Genomic DNA, 17,146 nt, shown 5'->3' on the forward strand with positions numbered 1-17,146 from the left:
GGGTTGGTCTAGCCAACATGGCTTCTGGGCCTGATGTTAGGTGACGGGTGTGCTCTCTCTTTCAATTTGTTACGCATTTAATTTAGAAAGATTGCTAAGTATTAAGGGGGAAAGAAGAAAATACCTTGCTCCGCATAGCAATGCAGTAGGAGCTAAAGCACAGACAGGCTCTCTGAAACGTTGCAACAGAATCATTCAGTGATTAACACTCTGCCTCCACTCTGCCTCTGTTTTCACTAAATTTCAGCCTGGAAAGGTGTGATCATGCAGCCAAGTTGCCACTGGGCAGGTAGAGACTATAATAATGACATCAACCCAGAAAGAGCAAAGAGAGAGATAAATTGGTCCCCCTAACATTATGCGAACACCTGAATCCAGCCAGACCTGAAGCCGGAGGTTGAATAATCTGAGACTTGAATAGTGAATTTCCTTGGCGTTCTTGGCCAGGGTGTCTGCCACTTGTGTGGAAAGACTCCTGATAAAGGGAGTGGGACGAAGCAGAGGGAGCAGGGATCGATGACTGTCTTTTCAACTTCTAGATGCCAGGCAGGGATTAAATCACCCCTGAACCCTCTCACAGCGTTGCCCTGCTGGGCCACCACTATTCCATTAGCAATGTTCATTTCTGCCTCATGTGATGGGAGAGGAAGGCTGTTTGGCTGCTTCAGTTTATTTCTGCACACTGGGGTCTCCTGCGTCTTCCCCGGGCTGGACAGGACGGACCACCCACCTGATCTGTCTTCCTCCCGGTCTCTCTGTGCTTGTCTCCATGCACCTCCAGCAAGATGCTATACAGGCGGACTCCAAAAACTGCATCCGGGAGGAGAGGCGGACTTCAGAGCAGCCGGCAGCCTCAGCCGGGAGGCAATCCTGCCGGGATTATCTGCGTGGGCCGGAGCCTCTGCCAAGAGTCCCTAATGACTCTCGGAGCAAGGCTCACATCATCCAGTTCTGAGTGGCAGCAGGCAGAGGCTGCCGCTGAGGGCTAAGTGGCTGCAGCTGGGCAGGTCAAAGATCTGCAGAAACCCAGAGCCAGCAGATTATCACCACCACGGGTCAGCCCAGGACCCTGCAGGACGGAGGCCGCAGGAAGGGAAGGAGTCAGGAACCTAGAGATGCCCGGATCTGAAAGAGCCTTCTGATGTGCCATCGCCCAGCCCCATCCGGATGAGCCCGGGGAGCAGGCTCTGGTCTGGGATCAAAGACACCAGCTAGGGACTCCAGAAGGGCAGTGGGCTACATCTGCCCCACAGCATGGGACTAGGAGTCACCTCAGAGATGAATACAAAACAGTAAACCCAGGAAGGGTAAGGGAAGGGGACAGCTAACCTACAGTCTCAGGTGACCTCACGGTTAAAGCAAGAGTAACCACTGCTTGAATCATGCTGGGGACAGATCAAGGAAAACTGGAGAATTTATGCTCCATCGATGTAAATGGGGGCACTGTGTTCTAGCAGAGTGCAAAGAGGAGGTCAAGCTGTCCAGTGGACTCGGAGAACACAGAAACCTATAGGATCTTTCTTTTCTTTTTTTTTTTTTAGCACAATCGTTTATTTTTTGAATAATTCTTTTATTTTTTTTTTAATTTTTAAATGCTGGTCCTCATTCAATTCATTCTTTTTCTTCTTAAAAACATTATGAGCTTCCGGTTTCCAGTCCAGCACGTAAGATGCTTAGAAGTTGCCACTTTATCCTAAAAATACGTTAAAAACTGAATAAATGAGAAATCGTCCATTCTTCTTAGATTCCTAAGATAATTAAGATCACAGAACAGAAGGCTCCCCAAAATTAAGAAGGCAGACAGGTCGATCCAGAAAACTACAGCTGAGCTCTCACACCTGAAATCCCAGCGGCTAGGGAGGCTGAGGCAGGAGGATCGCGAGTTCAAAGCCAGCCTCAGCAAAAGCAAGGCACTAAGCAACTCAGTGAGACCCTGTCTCTAAATAGAATACAAAATAGGGCTGGGGATGTGGCTCAGTGGTTGAGTGCCCCTGATTCAATCCCTGGTACCCCTGCCCCACAAAAAAATCCCAGCTGATCAGAGGAGAAATACATGAGCAAAATCCAGTGTCCGAGTAGAAAACCCTCAACTGAAATTGATGAGCTGCTGGAAGCTCAGTGTGGACAAGTCCAAGAGTTGAAATCCCAGGGGACCCAGTCCCTGGAGCCTGCCACACTTCGGTGAGTTTCACTTCCAGGACCCCAACCTGGTTCTCATAGTAAATATCAGAGGAAAATCCCTTCATGATTTATCAAGGGGAGGGGGCATTTTGAAATACACTGGAGCATTTTGCTCTTAAGGAGGCTGCTCTTAAGAGTTTTTTCCAGAGCTCAACCTTCTAGGGTTTCATCAGAGTCTAAATGACCTGGGGGAAAATGAACGCCCAACCTCAACCCCCTTCAACCCTCCTGTGCCTGCTAAAGGAGAGCGGAGAGATACTGAGAGGTACATGTAAAGTTCATGACCCAGGGACACAGGTCGCCAGAAGACTGAGACCTAGTTAGACTCTGTGCTGCTTTCCTCCCCCCACACACTTACGAACGGCATCCCTGCTGGTCCCTTTAATCAGCCAACCATGTCTACGGTTCAACCAAAAATTACAAGGCAAACTAAAAGGCAAGAACAGAGTTCAGAGAGATTGAGCAAGCATTGGAATCAGAGTCTGAGGTGGGAGGGATGTTGGAATCGTCAGACAAAGGACTATTCAGAATCATGATTATTAGTATGCTAAGGGCTTTGATGGAAAAAAAATGAACAAAATATAAGAACAAATAAATAACATAAGCAGGGAGATGAAAATTCCAAGAAGGAATAAAAAATAAATGATAGGGAAGGAAAACTGTAACTGAAATGAAACAATACATTGAACATGTCTGAGAAAAGAATCTCTGAGTTTGTTAATGAGAAAAGATAGATGATAGATAGATAGATACTAAAAGATGAAATAAAGATTTTCTTGGACAATAACGGAGGCAATTTGTCACCAAGAAGCCTGTCTTGCAAGAAATGTGAAAAGATGTTCTTCAGAGAGAGGAAAACTAATCTATGTGAGAAAGTCAGATCTATATAAAGAGCATCAGAGAATAAATAGGTGAAGGTAACAAAAGCTTATTTTTTTTCTTATTCTTAATTGATTTAACAGGTAAATCCTGCTCAGAATCGTGGTGTCAGGAATTTGATGGTGTGTGCTTGTGTGTTTGGCCCGTGCTTATGTGCAAGTGAATTCATGAGAGTCGTGATGAACGACAGAGGGAGTTAGAAATATTCTGCTATCATGTGTCATTGTGTCCTCTGTGAAGTGTGTAATGTTATTTGAAAGTGGGTTGTTTGTAAAGGTGTACTGCAGCTTATTAAGGCTCAAACATGATGTCTCCCCCAAAAGCTCCTGTGGGAGACAACGCAAGGACACTCAGAGGTGAAATAATTAGATCACGGATTAATCCACCGACATGGACTAGCTGGGGGGTGAGTGTAGGCAGGGAGGGTGGGCCCTCTGTGGACTGAGACCTCTGAAACCAGGAGCCAAGATAAACTCTTCCTCCTCTCATTGTTCTTGTAGGTCTTTTGGTCACAGCAGTGATAAAGCTCAATGATGCACAACTCGAGAGCCACGTCCAAAAGGCTTATTTTAAAAAAGGAAAAAGAAATAGAATTGATAAGCTACGAAAGGAGAAAATAATAATAATAATAAATAATAATAATAATAAAATCAGACAAAGGATTATTCAAAATGATGATTATTAGTATGCTAAGGGCTTTGATGGAAAAAATGAACAAAATATAAGAACAAATATATAATATATATTTAATAATAATATAAAATACTTGGTTAAACTCCAAAAGGCAGAAAAGGTGTGGAAGAAAGACAAAAATAGAGAAAAAGGAAAAATGTAACAAAGAAAAAGACCAACCAATAGAAAACGGTAATAAAAGTGGTAGATGCTAATCTAACAAGTCAACAATCACTTTAAACATCAGTGGCCTAAAAAGACCTTTTTAAAGACATAATAGTGCCAGAATGGATAAAAGAAAAACAACACACACACACACACACACACACATGTATATAATATAGTTGGGTCTTATATATAAGTCATATGTAAGTTCCATAGATATATGAAACCCACCTTAAATATAAAATCACATAAATCAAAACTAAAGGGAAGGAGGGAAATGCATCCTGCCAACACTAATGAAAAGAAAGCGGAAGTAGCTTGTTAACTTAGGAGAGAGCAAACTTCAACACAAGGAAGACTGGAGAGAGACAGAGGCATATCACAGAAGGATGAGGTGGCCCACACTCTAAGACGACACAGAGTCCTTAATGTGGTCCCACTAACAAGGGAGCGTGAAAACAGGTGAGGCTAAGGCTGGAAGGGTGACAAGGAGAAGCAGACACACCCAGGGTTACAGTCGGATACTTTCCAAGGGCTTGTACGGGTGCATGGTAGTCAGACAGAGCGGCAGGTGCATTTTGACATATTCATATGTGCACATAATATAATGGGCTCCATGTCAACCCCCAGTATTTCTTCGTTCCTTCCTCTCTTCCTACTCCTCCTCTTCTCCTTCCTCTATTCTATTGGTCCTTTTTTTATTAATTTGTTACTTTTTTAATGGGTGCATTAGAATTATACATAAAAGTGGAATTCGCTGTGATACAGTCACAGAGCATAGCTTGGTCAATTTCATTCTGCAGTCCTCTCGCTTTCCCATCCCTCCCCCCCAATCCACTGTTTATCCTTCTATTTTCATGGGATTCCCCCTTTTTTATTCCTGATTTCTCTCTAGCTTCCTTCTACCAAAAATATACAGGTCCAGAGGCAGAAAAGCAGAAGGACACAGCTGAACTCAACAGCAGCGTCAATCAACTGGACGTGATGGACGCCCATAGGCTGCCTTCTCCAGGGACAGCAGGGGACGCATCCTCCTGCAGCTCTCATGAAACACTTGCCAAGACAGACGCCACTCCTGGCCATGTCACACGCCTTCACAGGGTTAAAATCAGAGAAACACGATGCTTGTGCCCAGACCACCGTGGAACGAAACTGGAAATTAAAACAGAAAGATAGATAGCTCTAAAGACCTACCACACTTGGCCACTGAGCAACACACTTCCAGATAACACATGGATGGCAGAAGAATTCCAAAGGGAAATTCGAAAACCTTTTGAACAGAATTAAAATGAAAATACAACTGATGGAAATTGAAGAGAGTTTGCAGCATCGTGTGCACATGTTAGAAAAGAAGAAAGATCTAACATCAACAGGCTAAGAGCTGACCTTAGGAAAATAATAGCAAATTTAATCCACAGTAAGCAGAAGAAAAGAAACAATAGAGAATTAAGACATACGTCAATAAAATTGGAAACAAGGATCAATAGGGAAATCAACAAAAACAGTAGCTGGTTATTTGAAAAGATCCATAAAACCTACAAACTTCTAACCAGGCTAAGTAAGCAAAACATACATCAGTAATATCAGAAATTTAAAAAATACCCATGTCTGATCCCATGGACACTAAAATAAAAATAGAATATTATGAACAACTTAATACCCACAAACTTAATAACCTAGGTGAGATGGTCCAATTCCTCAAACGATCTGATATGCCCAAACTCACTCAAGAAAGAAATAGACCAGCTGAGCAAGCCTGTATCTACTAAAAGTAATTGAATTAATAATTGGCAACTTCTAAAACTGAAAGCTTCAGGCCCAGATGGATTTACTGGTGAATTCTATGAAACATTAAGAGAAAAAAATTACACCAATTATGTATCAGTTCTTCCAGAAAAATGCAAGCAGAGGCAATACTTGCTAACTCTTTGTATGAAACCAACGTAATATTACCCTAATACCAAATCCAGCCAAAGACATTACAAGAAAACTATCAATATCTCTTATGAACACAGATGCAAAATCCTCAACAAAACATTATCAAATGGAATCCAATGATGTATAAAGAGATTTACACACAAGTCCAGTTCATCATTAAATATTCATATATTGTAATCCGTCTCATCAGGACACTAACACGTAAAAGCAACATGATCCTATTAATAGGTGCAGACAAGGCATTTGACTAAATCCAACACCCATTCCTAAGGACAGTTCAGAAAATTAGGAACAGTCAGTGGTGAGAAACTTGAAGACTGTAAGCTAAGATCAGGAAGAAGGCAAGGATGTCTTCTCTCTCCTCTGCTTTCAACATCATACTTGAAGTCCTAGCTAGTGCAATAAGGTAAGAAAAGAAAAGGTATAGAATTTGGCAAACTCCTGATGTGCACTACCAGGAAGAAGGATGTATCAATAAGGATGTATTAATGTAGGTTTATCAATTGTGACAAATGTCTCACTGTGGTGCAGAATGAGGATAAGGGGGGGGGGACTCTCTGTACTTCCCATTTAATTTGGCTGTGAATCTAAAATACTCTAAAAGTTCCTTAAATTTAAATATGTATCACCCAAACATCTTATTTTGGTCTACTGAGTGTCTTATATAAGAGATCACATGAACACAAGCCCAAAATTTCACTAAGAGATGATATTATGGTTTGATTATGGTTTGTTCCTTCTGAAACTCATGTTGAATTTTTTTCCTAATTGGGGAGAGAGCAGATTGTTACAAAGCAGCAAAGCTACCCACCTCCTGTTCTGTCTCTTTTGCACATGCCCACTTGCCCTTCAGCTTTCTGCCATGAGATGAGGCAGCCTAAGACCTTCACCAGGTATGGCCACTGATCTGGGACTTTCAATTTCCCAGAACCATAAGCCAAAATAAATCTTTTCCTTATAAATTTCCCAGTCTCAGGTGTTCTGTTATAGCAACAGAAAATGAAGAAACATGAAACCCCTAAGCAGGGGTATGTGCAAGTAAGAGCAAGGATGCCATGAGGAGTAAGGACCCTGATGAGACCCAAGAACAGAGGGGAAGATCATAGTAAGGACCTTGACCTTGACAAGGAATTGGCTTTGGTTTCAAGCCAAGAAGTGACAAGTCATATTTTTTTTCTCCTTAATAAAATGGGCAGCAACAAATTCAGAGCTTGCTTCATTTCCCATAAGCCAACCTATCGCTCTTCTCCCACAGGACACAAGTCACATCTCAATACCCTGTCTTCTTCCGTCTAAGGTCATGATCCCGTAGGAGGGCTGTATATGAAGGACAGCACGTGAGGACCCGCCTCTGACTGATTTTCATGATGGTCATCACCCGTGTCCTTGCTGTCTTCTGTGAGGGGTTCTGGGTCATGAATGGGGCACAGCTTGAGACCCTTACCTAGGATTCTGTCTTCTCCTGCCACGTTTGCAAACTAAAATTTTTTTTTGTCGGGGGGGGGGGGGTGGGTGGCACTGGGTACTAGAACAACCAAATCCAACACATGTGTGACTTTAATGGAACAGAGGATCATTTTTTGCTCATGGGATAGTGGAGGGCAGGCGATCCTGGTCCGTAGGAATCTCGGCTCCGTGTGATGACACAGGGACCTAAACTTCTGCCACTTGTTCCCTCTACAGCATCCCAGAGAATCAGACTCACTCTGTATCCAGGAAAAGGGGAAAGAGAGAGAGGAAAAGACACAGCGACCGGCCCACCTCCTTGGCTAGGAAGTCACATGTCATTTCTCATTTCTGTTCCTTTGGGGAGAACTGGTCACATGACTCAAGAGCAAGGGAGGGTGGAAGAGGCTTCGACCAGCACGAGGAGAAGACCTGAGAGGTGATGGGGTTGAGCCAGGGCCCTGGGCTCCATCAGCCCGGGGCAGGCTGAATGCAGGTGAGTGACGCCCATGTCAACACGCTCGGTGGGCTGTGGAGGAGGCACACCAGGCGGGCTCTGCAGAACTGAGTGTGGACTCCCACTCTGCCACCACCTGCCGAGGTCCCCAGGGCAAGCCCTCCAACCTCTATGGGTCTCTGCTTCCCCGTTAGGTTCGATTCCCTCGTTATAAACCACAATACTCTGAGGACAGCGCCTGCTACCTAGGACATACTCATGAATGGCCTCCTGTGTTTTACCCACAACTACGACACCTGGAATTCAGAACTTGATTCCACCCAGGGACCCTTACTCTTGAGACCTGACCCCATTATAGAATGTTCTAGAACTTCCAGGTCCGGTCTCCTTTCACCTTCAGGCTCTGTCTCATGGGGGAGCCGGCTCAAAGGGGCCTAAGAGAGGTCAGGTGCCGGGACCGGCTCATGGGAGCTGAGGGCTTCCTGAAACCGAGGCCGAAGGTCGCACGTGGGCATCTCAGTACACCTGCGGGGAAGGAGGAAGAGAGGAGAGGCGGTGTCCAAAGGCGGGAGCAGGAGGAGGAGAGGTACACAGGGAGGAAGAGTCTTAGGTAGGAGGAAGGGAGGGAGGGAGTGTTGGGGGAGGGAGGGGAGGAGGAAGGATCAAGAGCTGAGGCCCGAAGGGTCTTCCAGGACCTGCAGAAACCTGTGGCCAGAGCCAAGCATTACTGTGATCCTGGCCTGGTCCCCAAAGCGCAGAGCTGAGCCACCAGTAGCCGGCTTCAAGCTCCGCGCATCCTGGGCTTAATAAAGGAGTCGTGGTTGTATTGTCAAGAGCATGTGCCAATCCCATCCAAGTCAATTAATTCCTTAATCACCCCGTGAATGGAGCAGGACGGGAAGTGCCCAGGTGGGAGCCATGAATATTAGCTGTATTTAACTGCCAAGCGCTTCTGATGCCGTAAAGCATCCTTGAGGTCGAACAATAAAACCCAAAGTTTAATTGGTGGGTAACAAGGCCCCAGGCAATTGTCTCTTATTATTGCAGACAACAGGAATATGTATGCGAGGCCGCCGCAGCCCGCTACTAAAGCCATGCCAGCTGCCTGCCAGTCCGGGAAGAGGAAGTTATAGGTGCGCTGCCCAATCATGGGGAGATTCAGGATCTCTCACCATCGGATCGTTCTCCAACACCAAGTTGTAAATACCTCATCTGCCCCATCAACTCTCAGGCAAGAGACGTTTTTGGACAGGATCGAGGAATGGGGAATAGAGAGGTTCATGGTACCGGGGCTGCACTGTGTGATGGCACAAGTTGTGTACTGCACAGACTTGTGGTTGAAAGGGGATGAATGGGGGTTGGAAATCAGGCCTGAGCTCTTCCTATCAAACCATGTGCTTCTGTTTGGAGCTCTACCTGCCCTTGAGAAGGATGGGGGTATTTTTTCCTCAAATCTAATCATCCAGAGGGTGAAATGCTCTCAAAATCGGCCACAGGTGGGGGGTGCCATTTTATCATTCATTCACACAGGAGGGTCCTGTTTCCCTTACTTACACAGGGACATACAAGTCACGTGACACCTAGAGCAGGTTCACGCCAGCACACCACCAGACCCATCAAAAGCTTTGAGCAGGCGTAGAAGCACAAAGCCCGGGGTCTCAGCCCGTGCCTGGCTCGGCTGAGTCAAGGGTGGTGGTGCACAGCGGCTTTCCTGTGGGGTCAGGGCGGGAGACTGCGGGGCCTGCTTTGTGCTCCCAGGGCCTCCAGAGTGGACACGACATCCTCTCCAAATGAGGCTGAAAGGGGTGGGCACAGGGATACGCTGGCAGGATGGAGAGAAGAATCCACTCATGCAAAGGCTTCAAATCTGGGTCCCTCATCACACCCCGCACCCATGCCACATCCTGCACCTGCCCACACCAGGCACCTGCCCCACACCAGGCACCACCCCACACTTTGCATTTTATCTTCTTAAAACAACAACTTCTATAATTACACGAATATTATCCTGTGTTTAACTCCATCCTTTGCCTGTTGAAAATTTTACCTCGTTCAATGTAAACATTTTAAACATAAAACAACATTGGCCATCTTATTCTGAAGCATTTCATTACTTAAAAAAAAAAAAAACTTGAGATCCTCAAAAATGCCACCAGCGTGAAGCTCCGGCTGCGTCGGCGGGGTCCCGGGCACTACAGTGACAGAGGACCTGGCGCCTGCAAGGGTGTCCTCTGGCAAGTGGCCCAAGCGCCTTGAAGCTCAGGTTGTCCGTCGGATGAGACTGAGCAGATGAGAAGCTGCCTCCTGAGGGCGGCCGTGCCTGGTCCCTTTGTTCAGTCGTCCAACAAACCCGTCAGTGCCCGAGGCCACCATCGTGGAGACGTGGAGGTAGCCTCCCAGCGCCGTGGGGAGAGTCGCCGACAAATCCGACCCCACCAGGTTATTGGAGGGTGCAGGCGGCCCCCATGCTGCAGAGGACCAGGGGGTGACTATTTCAGATTTTGCAGGCCTTAAGATCCCTGTTGAAATCGCTCCAATCTGCCACCGCCTCTTGAAAACCACCTCAGACATCACATAAATAAGTGAACACGGCGAGAATTCATGGACACTAAAGTGTGCTTTTCGTATCATTTACTCGTCGTAAAATAGTCTTCACTTTTTTAAAACCATTTTGAACAGATTTCTTACCTCTCGGGACATGTAAAAGCAGGGAGTGGACCGGACTGGGCCTGTGGCCACGCTCAGCCAACCTCTGCTGGGCCCGTGACTCTGGGGCTGGACGTCTGAACACCACCTTTCCCAGAATTCCTTGATGCCCGTCTGCCTCTGGGTTCTGCCAGCGGGAGGCGCTGCTGCGGGCCAGCAGGAGGAGAGAAGGGGGGACTTGGTGCTGTCCAGCTGCCCCCAGAATCTCTGCAAGGCTTGGGACTTGAGTTTCTTTTTCCACTTCCAGCGTCAGCCATGTAGGGCCCCCAAAGGTGTCCGCACCAGCCACTCGGTACCCCCAGAAGACCCGAGAACACCTGTGTGGCACTTCCCTTTGAGGTTGGAGGTGAGGTGTCCCCTGAAAGACCTGAGAACAACCTCACCTCGAGCCCCTAGGAATGGAGTCTGCTGTCCATGGACCGAGACCTCTGAAACGGTGAGCCCTCAAATAAACCTTTTCTCCTCTGCAGTTGTGCTGGTGAGGTCATTTAGTCACAGCAAGGGGAAAAGGTGACTCCAACTAGGTCCAAGCCCTCACTGGAAAGGGGTCACGCTGTAAGTACCGACGTCCTATCGAATCGCCTCTTCCTCTCTGTTCCCCAGGACCGGGACGTAGTTGCTGCTTCTTCATATCCAATGTCCAGGGCACCTCATTGCTTTGCTCTTTCAGACTCTTAACCAACGTCCTAGATTTAGTCCCCTCCCATTGAATACCTAGTGCAATTCTGTTCCCCTAACTAAATCCCAGCCAGTATGTCTCCATTGTATGGACTGGAAAACTGAGGCTCAGCTTCAGTCCTTGTCAAACTAGGTAAATGTCACGAGTAAGTCGTGGGTATCTGTCTGATAGCACAGAGGGGGAAAAAGGGGAGAGAAGCCTCGGTGGAGTCTGAGAGTCAGGTAGAGTCTGAGCCAACACAGGCTACAGCAGGAAGAGCTCACCCCGCACACTGCTCCCAGCAAACCCCCGCACAGTCTAAGCAGCCCACGGGCACCACACTTGGATGGTTGAGTGAACACGTGATGGATGCTCATCTCTTATCTCTGAGCCTAGCATTGATCTGGGCGTGAGATTAAGAGCAATCGGTGGCTGTTGAAAGAAAGGTAGGGGAATTAATGTTTTGGCTGCATATTAAAATTTCCTTAAGAACTTAAAAGAAAACATGACCCAGCCCCATGCAAAAGCATAGGACTCCATATAGGATTCTGTCCCTGCAAGGATGAAATATGCAAAGCATTACCTCATCATCATCTCAAAGGAAGAGCCATGATTAGAAACCGGTTAGTCTGACTTGAAAACCATTTCTCACACAGTGTCTTCCAGGATGCCAATATGCAGTTAAATGATTGCTCACAATAACGTAGGGGAACAAAGAGAAATAAAGACCATGTGGATGGGTCTGATTTAAATAAAATTGTTCAATTGCTTAGTCAGAAAATTAATAAGATCATAAGGGAAGCTCACGTAAAATAATAAATCAAGATGGTTGTTGAATATGTGAAAATAGGCTAAACCTCCTGCAGTATTTTCTTAAATCAATTTCAAAACTGAGATACTGTTTTTCATGTTAGCAAAGTTCAAAAAATGTCAATAAATATTAAAAGGATTCCCCATAAACCTGGAAAAAAAAAAGCATGAATCACTTAGATCATTTCTATTTATCACTGGGCAAAGGTCTATAAAAGACATAATATTGGAAAAGAAGAATTAAAATTGTCTTTATTCAAAGATGACCCAGTGGCATATGTAGAAAATCCAAAGGAAACATCCCCCAAAACTACTATAACTGACATGAAAATATAGCAAAATCATAAATACAACTTAAACATAAAATTCAATCATACATCATGTACTACCAACAAAAAATAGAAAAAATGAAATGAAAGATTTATAATAATATCCAAAACATAACATAGTTCAGGACAGATTAAATGATCGCTATGCAAGAACGCTGTTCTCAAAACAAAAAAATACAAAACGGAGCTGAGTGAAACCAAACGAGACTTTTAAAAGTTGAAAGATGTACTATGTTCATGGATTGAAACTTAATTTTTGTTAGGGTGACAATTTACCTACAGTGACCGATAACTATTTTGCAGACTCAATCAAGATCTCAGTAATCTTTTTTGTAGAAATTAAAATGTTGATTATAAAATTTATGTGTAAATAAAAGGACAGAATAGCCAAAATATTCTTTTAAAAAAATCAAATTTGTAGGACCCAAGCAGGACTTCAAAACTTGCAATTACCAAGAGAGTACAGTGTTGTCATCAGGATCGCTGAAACGAACAAGAGAGAATACAAATAAGATCCACACTTATGTAGTCACTTAGTATTTTAGATAAGATATTCAAGTAATTCAGCTGGAGGAAAAATAGTTTTTCAACAAATAACATTGAATCAACTGGATAAGAATATGAAGAAAGCTAAGCCTTGACCTCACGTCATATATAAAAAATAACTCGAGCTAAACTACAGACATAAAATTCAAGAGTAAAATGGTGAGACTTCAAAAGAAAATATAAGAGAATAATTTTAAAGATTTGGCAAAGGTTTTTAGAACCAAAGAAAAGCACTAACTGCAAAAGAAAATAAAATGCAATTCATAAATATTTAAAGTGTTTGTGAGCCATAGTTAGAGTGTTGGCAATCAACACTATATTTAACATCAGTTCAATATATTTTAATATCAGTTAAAAATAGACTGAGAGAAAAATACATATCTGACAAAAGACTAGGATCTGTTACATATAAAGAACTCTCACAAATCAACAATAAAAGACACACACCAATTTAATATGACAGAAGACTTGAACAGGTATTTTACAGAAAGAGCATATGCTAACAGGCAACAAGCACAGTAAAAGATACCCAGATTATTGGTCATCAGGGAAATGCATATTAAAACACATTACTCACTAGAATAATGAGATAGAAACCTCACATCCAATAGAATGACCAAAACTTAAGACTGAGAGCACCAAATATTAGTGAGCATCTGAAGCAACCAGACCCGTATTCATTGCTGTTTGGAGTATAAAATGGTACCGCTACTTGGAAAAGTACCTTGGCAATCTCTTATACAGTTAAACCCACACCTGCCCTATTATCTAGAAATTCTACTCCTGGCCGTGTATCCAAGAGAAATGAAAACATAGGTACATATGGTTGCTCAAGGATGCTGACAGCTTTACTCGGCCCCAAGCAAACCAAAGGTTCATCAAACACAGAATAGATAAACAGAAACTGACATATTCATACAAGGGAATATTAGTCAGCAATGGAAAAGGATTATTGAAAATACATTAGGTGTGTGAACCCCTTATATCAAGAAAAACAAGTGAAACACAAGAGAAAATCATGAAGTCCAAGAGCAAAATCTATGGTGATAAAAATCAAAGCACTCATTTCTTGGAGAAGAGGTTTAAAAAAATTAACCAAAAGAGGCAAGAGAAAACCTTCCAAAGAGGCGGCGGTGCAGGTTACATACACTTACATGCTCAACTCTGCACTTGAGGTTTGTGCATATTGTTTGTAAATTATGCCTTAATTTTTAAAAAGCTAAATATTTGGCAGTGGAGTGTGAGGGATGTGGAGAAGCATATACATTTAATACAACCTCTCTGGAGAGCAGTTTTAGCCAACATGCATCAAAATTGTGCACTACCCAAGCTCAGTGAAAGTCGTCCCTTCACGTTTAAGTGCCATCCTGCAGCTACAGGCACAAATGACGTAGACACACCTAGAAAGATATTCCTGGCAAAATTGTTTGCACTTGCAAAAGACTGGAAATAGCATAAAAATCCATCCATGGAGGAAGATTAACTAGATGACGGAGCCCCATTTTAACAGAATGTAAATCAGGTGTTAAAATAATAAGGGAGATTGTTATGTACTGAGATGACATTCAAGGAGCAAGGTATATTGATGCACAAGAGAAAGGTGTAGAATAGAGTTGATAATATTCATCTACCAGTGGAAAAATACACGTGCTCATGGAATATTGTTTGAACATATATCAGGCACGGTGGCGTACACCTGAAATCCCAGCAGCTCCGGAGGCTGAGGCAGGAGGATCGCAAGTTCAAAGCCAGCCTCAGCAATTTAGCAAGATCCTAAGCAACTTAGTGAGACCCTGTCTCTAAATTTAAAAAGGGGTAAGGGGGAGGCTGGGGATGTGGCTCAGTGGTAGAGCACCCCTGTTCAATCCCTGGTACCATTTTCCCTGTGGCTTGGTCCAGACCCCTTAGTGTCTGCGCCCGTCAATCTTCCTGCAGTAGCCTCCAATCATTTTTTGTCTCTGTCGCAGGCCCCACCCCTTGCCCCTGCTCTGCCACCGCTTGGAGGCCAGGGATGCTTGTGTCTCGGTACTTTGCTGACCAACAGCACCCTTCACCACTCAGCATGTAAATTATTGGACTTTCCAGCCTTTTATTTATACCTGGCTTTTCCCAAGCCAAACAGAGCTGGGGCCGAGTCTAGCGGAGCCAGATATATGCCCCCAAACGAGACCATGAAATATCCCTGCAATTTCCAGATGCCCTAAGACATACGCTCTTAAATATTTAGTAGATTATAAATGGCCCCAAGCTTGAGTCCAGCTTTGAAATATAACTTCTCCACGAGCCGGCAGAGACACTTTGCCCCCAGCCCCAAAAGGGAACATAATTGTAGCTTTTCCTGATGAATAGGAGGCTGGGCGCCCGGGACTCGCTGTGCAGTATTTATGAGGACGTCCGAGGTATTCTGGACACACTGGCTGTGCATGGCTCTCCGTGATCCTGCAGCCTGTCGCCTGCACACAGATGTGTGGGAGAGAATCACAGAACCTGGTCTGAGGCCTGAGCCTGCAAGAGACCTCCTGTGTGGCCTTGGGAACTTCACATTCCCTCTCTGAGCCCCCAGACCTTCTCTAAGGCACTAGCAAAGCACCAGTGGCCCTGGCAGCACTCTGGGCCATCTGAGAGTCTGCAGGTATATTATTTTACTAAGGTATATTTCACAATAAAAGAGGGGGGAATAAATAGCAAGGATTTACCCAAAAAAAAAAAAAAAAAAAAAACCTTTAAAATCGGACTTAAAAAAAATAGAAATGCCATTTTTTTATTTTTATGGTTGTTGATTTCACAGTATTTGTACCTGGTTATAAATACAGGATTTCACGCCCTACTGGATCAGAATCTGAATTTTTAACAAGATTCCCAGGTCATATGCTTGCTCTGAGTCCCCCCGGGGACATAAAAGTTCCCCTAAAGTTCTTCTGGAAAACTGGTGCCTCCCTGAATGGTCTTCTCTGTCTTCTGGCCATTCTGGTTGCAGTGGGTAAACTAGGGCCTCACAGCACCACCCACCTGCAGAGTTCAGGCAGGTAACACAAACTAGCAAAGGAGCCCAAGGGTGACGATAGGGAGGGGTGGGGACCAGGGCAGGTACAGAGTCCTTGTTTCATTCTAAGCAGCCCAGACACAGTCATCAGCAGTCAATGGCTGCTACGAGGAGGTGCAGGATCAGGGTTGCCATATTTTGTGACTTGTTTTTAGAAGTGAACCTAGATACTCAGGCCCCTTTGGGAAATCTCTAAATAATTAAAAAAAAAAATCATCACTTTTTTTTTGCTCTAGCTTCTGCATATGAGAGACAGGATTCAATCCTTGACTTTGTGAGTCGGGTTTATTTCACTTAGCACGATGTTCTCCAGCTCCATCCATTTACCAGCAAATACCATCATTCCATTCTTCTTTCTTTATGGCTGAGTAATACTCCATTGTGTATATACACCACGTCTTCTCCATCCCTTCTGTTGATGGGCACCTAGGCTGGTTCAAGGAGGGGAGGAATTCCATGAAAATAGAAGGGAGAAGAGCAGAGCAGAGGAAGGGGATGGAGGGAGTGGGAGGAGGGTCAGGAAAGAGAGGAAGGGTGGCATGAAACTGACCAGATCATCTGTGAATACGCCACAGTGAATCCCACCTTTACGTAGATGTGTGGAGAGCTGGCTAAATAAAAACTACAAATAAATACAAGGAAGCCGGGTAGGACAGAGGAAGGGGACCCAGGGAGGGAGGAGGGAAGAGAAAGGGGAAGGACTAGGGACTCAAGTGGAGCAAATTCTATCCCGCGCATGGCTGAGCATACCAAGATAAACCCGACAGTATGTAGATAGCACACGAATAAAAAAAAAAAAGTTTTTAAAAAACACCATGGCACATTGTAGGGCCAGATGGAACGGCATTTTCAAACACCCTGAGGCAACTGATTCATTCAAAATGCACAAGGAGGAGAGTGTGGCTGAGACCAAGGAATCACAGGGAGGGGGAGCAGACTGGGGGGGGGGAGGGGGGCTGGCCACCCGCAGGGGGCAGGGGGCCAAGGTGGGCCTTGGCTGATGAACGCGGTAGGTAAAGTGCAGGAGCTAGAGTCTGGCTTTGCCCCTCTGCCTGCGTGACCTGTGCTGAGTGATTTCATGCTTCTGTATCTGTCTCTCCACCTGAGGACGCGTAAGGGGTCTCACCTAGAGTACTATGTAGGGCCCAGGATGAAGGTCACCGCCATTGCCAATCCACCCTTCCTCCTCCCGCCAGCAACGCATGGTGGGCCCCCGCTGATGCCAAGCTGAGCACCAGACTTTTCACAAGGAGCTTTCCAGCTCTCTCTTCCTCCAAGACTCTCAAACAAGGAGCGGGCCCACCAGGCCCTCTGGG

The sequence above is a fragment of the Marmota flaviventris genome, chromosome 19, assembly GCF_047511675.1.
Source record: "Marmota flaviventris isolate mMarFla1 chromosome 19, mMarFla1.hap1, whole genome shotgun sequence".
NCBI lineage: Eukaryota > Metazoa > Chordata > Mammalia > Rodentia > Sciuridae > Marmota > Marmota flaviventris.